The sequence below is a fragment of the Bidens hawaiensis genome, unplaced genomic scaffold (genome assembly GCF_021521415.1).
Source record: "Bidens hawaiensis isolate Kalapana, Puna unplaced genomic scaffold, B.hawaiensis_p1.1 tig00059688_1, whole genome shotgun sequence".
Lineage (NCBI taxonomy): Eukaryota > Viridiplantae > Streptophyta > Magnoliopsida > Asterales > Asteraceae > Bidens > Bidens hawaiensis.
Window position 1 is genome coordinate 77,343 of NW_027506442.1, and position 3,915 is coordinate 81,257.

Consider the following 3,915-nt stretch of genomic DNA (forward strand, 5'->3'; position numbering starts at 1 on the left):
AGAGTACCATGAGGAACCAAATAAATATTCATATTATCAAAAGCGGTATCGACATTTGATTTTGTGGTTTTCGATCTATATCTATGTAAAACACAAGTCGATATTCAAACGAGCATTCACAACTTTACTTTTGAGTTTATTCTTACAATTGCTACAACAAGTGCAAGTATAGCACGTGCAAGTATTACAAACTGATCTAATACCAACCGACAACCAAACTCCAGCCACATCACGTGAAATACCGCTAGTTACATATTTAAAACATGAAGCCTTTTAACACTTAAGCTTCCGTCGAAAAGATTGTATATTTTCTTGAATCATCGACTCTGTTCGCGACTGAGACACGAAACATGCTTAAAAACAAGCCATGAACAAATCAAACTGAATGCTGTTATGCTTGGGGTGCTTTTCCTGATAAAGCTAGACACGACTCACAAACATTCAAAAGTCATGAAGCAAAAAGGACAATGCTATTTCCTCATGAAATAAGTGACAGTAACAATTAACAAGTTCATAACATCCTAGAAACAGTCCAAAACAGCATGAAGATGTCGGCAAATTATACTTGTAGCACATGTCGCTTCCTAGTCACGGAAAATCTTCAAAACTTCCTTGCAGCGTACACATGAGATCATTCATAAATAATAAAACAAAACAAAAACTTACTACTTCTGCTCACCAGCTTGTTCTAGAGCCTGCTGTTCTTCGGTTTTGGACATGGCATTTTTCATGAGCTCATAGCCTGCAAAGCTCATAGCACCGAGAGGTGCGATCCAGAAGAACCTAGGTATAGCCCCTTTGAATAACCCGAGTGGGCCATCATGACAAAGAATAGATAATGCAATAATTGACATGGACACTGGTCGCCCTTGAGGTGCAGTCATCATTCTAGTTTTCATCACATCAAAAGGTGTTGTTGCGACTGCAGCCAGACCACCAGACATAGCCCCCACCGCAATCGTTTCCCATGGCTCAAGTTCTCGTCCCAGGATTTGCTGGACAGCCTGAATTTATATTTAAAAATTTTATACCATGTGAAACATATATTTTCAAATGTAAAAGAAAAGGAGAAACCTTTTTAGATTCTCCATAAAGTCCCATGCCCGAGACATAAAATGGAACCTCGCGGCATAAAGTAGCACCGGTCCCATGAAAGAAACCTTTGACACCATCTTGTTGCCATGTGTAGATGATTGCTTCCCCCACGTTGTTAAATATGCCTGCTTGTAATCTTTGTTTTAAGACTTCACATGGTATTCTTACTGCTATCCCCAAAACCGTGCTACAGAATGAAGCAACTGACTGAACCTGGAGTGTTAGAAAGACACGTGTCAGATTATTTTGTTACCGTATAGCTGAAGGCATGCAAAAGGAAAAGATTTTTACTAAAAAAGGGATATTATGGATTTAAAATTTCGACGTCACGTGTATGATATATTGCTTACCTGTATATCTGGAAGTGTCGGTGCAACATTTATCAGCACGAGCTTACTTGCTTCAAAGATCCCGGTCCGCAATCCATGGCTGCAATTATTTGTTAAGTAAATGATTTGTCTGTCACAAGATCAACAAATTGAAAAGAGGAGGGCCGGGGGGGGGGGGGGGGGGGGCTATGAACCTTGAAAATTGTCCTATTATTGCAGGAATGGCACCTCTGTATACTCCACGAAATCCGACTTCGGGAAGCTTTGCAATCATTTCTGGGAAACTAAGTGTTGATGCTTGTACTCGAGTCTGAAACAAGGAAATATTTTACCAATTTCCAAGTTAAAAAATGATCTATTTTAACTCTTACGCCAAACAAAGAAACTTGTGGTGGAATAATATCAAATCATCAGGTATCACTCTATAAACATTACAAACAAAAAAAAAATTACCTTAATTGTGTCAATAGGGTGCAGTACAGATGTTGATAATGCAGAAGCAAGACCACCTGCCAATGCAGATTTTAAAACACTTCCGGTAGGTACTTCCACAGTTGGTGCCACCGCCACAACCGTAGCAGCTTGAAACCACAGGTTCCTATAAGATCAAGCTAACGGTTGAAAGAAAGAAATAAAATAATAATCGTGTATCACAGGCCCGTGATTACCGAGGATCTTCTTGAAGCTGGTCAGATGGGAGAAGCAGCATAAAGTTTCTAAAATGTCCATAAGAAATTGATTCTTCAGTGTCGGATTTGAGAAACCGTAACATAGCAACCGCATTATCTTCGTTCGCAGGAAGTCCTGCATTCTTCAATGACGCTAAGATTTCACTTTTTTGCAGTGTTCCAGATTTGGTTAAACAAAGACTAGTATAAGCTCTAAGGATTGTCAGTTCTTTCTGTTCCATTAATGACAAAAACTGATTCCAACCAAATGATTTGAAAATAGATGCCTGCGCGTGCGACGCATTAATTCATGCGCGTATCTTCGCGGAAGCTTCCTTTTTCTAATTGCAACTTCGAGATCTTCTAGAGTTACTTGTCCATCACCATCTCTATCTAACTCCTCAAAAAATCTCCTTCCTGTAACAAAATAATTAATAAAAAAAATGCCAAATATGCAAAGTGATCATCTTTTTAGTAGATACTAGATAAAGATATGTACCTTCTGCTTCTGTGTATCTGAAGAAATCCTGAACCGAGAAAAGTTTCTTCTTATTTAGTTGACCGCCCTAACTGAGGTACAAGCTCAATCAGTTCATTTAATGAAACAGTTGATAAAGTAGACCTCAAACGCTCAACATTTGATAAAGGAATACTTAGCAAGCCATTAGCCATCTTCTGTGAGAAACTTCTAACATTCTCTTCTGTAACATTTGAGCTAACAGCATCATCACTATCATCCTTTTCAGGTGATGTAACGTCAACAATGCCAGACGGAACACCTCCAACTCTAGCAAACTTAAAATTTCCCAAAAAACCACTGAAATCTGCTTTTTTACCTTCCAAAAGATTACCGACTGCCTTCATATGATCAACTTGGATTGTAGGATGAACCATCGATAAGTCACATTTCTCACTTTCACTTTCTTGGAAACCTAACTCAAACTTTTGTAGGTTTTGAACAAGCTGATCAAGAACAAACCCGATGAATTGCTCAATCGGCAAACCACTTCCTTCTTTCGTTTTCAAAGGTTCCTTTTTATCACTAGAAATAGTGCTCGGGAACGCGACTTTACCTATAAATTCATTTCTATCTCTAGAGATCTTTAACTTATGCTCATCTACACTTACATGTTTACAAAGCTTATCACCACTACCCTTCCTCTGCAGCTTCTTCTTACCACCTCTAAACGGAGAACCGCCTGAACAAAACTACTAACCAGCAACGACCACGTGACCGCAAACTGCATGCAATTAACGCACGTTCCATCCTCTTTATTGCACGCCTGCACATCTACCTCTTTTATACTCACATCACCCTTCTGTTCCTTACCGTTTAAACCAAAAAGCCTTACAAACGACTTAAACGGGCCCTTAGTTGACAAAACCTTCTTCCTCTCATCACTAACCACACACTCATCGGTTTTCCGCTTCACACCAAATAACTCAACCTTACTAATCTCTCCAGTTTTATAACCATTCTTACCACCCGGCCACCGGTGTTCCAAATCCTTAGCAGCTTTCTTAAAACCAGACTCGATCGGACCGAACGCATTCTTCAAGAGTCCAACCGAGTTAAAAAACGACTCCAACGGATCACTCCCGTTCACATTCACCATCACTAAACAAACCTATTACCAAACCCTAACTGTAACAACTTCAACGCCACAGAAACCCTAACTTTTCAAAAAGCTAAACAAATCAATCAAAATATACGCAAAATCAAGCAATTCAACGCGATTAAAAGCATCTGTTGAATATATATTACTCTGATTCTATATACACAGGCGTATATTAAACGATTACTGTACAGTGAAGCTGAAATC

General features: G+C 39.1%; 1 pseudogene across 1 annotated transcript; it reads right to left on the bottom strand.

The window, feature by feature from the left end:
- Positions 1–665: 665 nt before the first annotated feature.
- Positions 666–3,708, bottom strand: LOC143617861 (uncharacterized; annotated as a pseudogene). Its single transcript, XR_013150903.1, has 8 exons — positions 3,399–3,708; positions 2,592–3,291; positions 2,093–2,509; positions 1,878–2,022; positions 1,619–1,734; positions 1,446–1,524; positions 1,075–1,308; positions 666–1,004 (listed from the first exon to the last, which is right to left on the bottom strand). The product of XR_013150903.1 is annotated as an uncharacterized LOC143617861 (transcript).
- Positions 3,709–3,915: the final 207 nt, after the last annotated feature.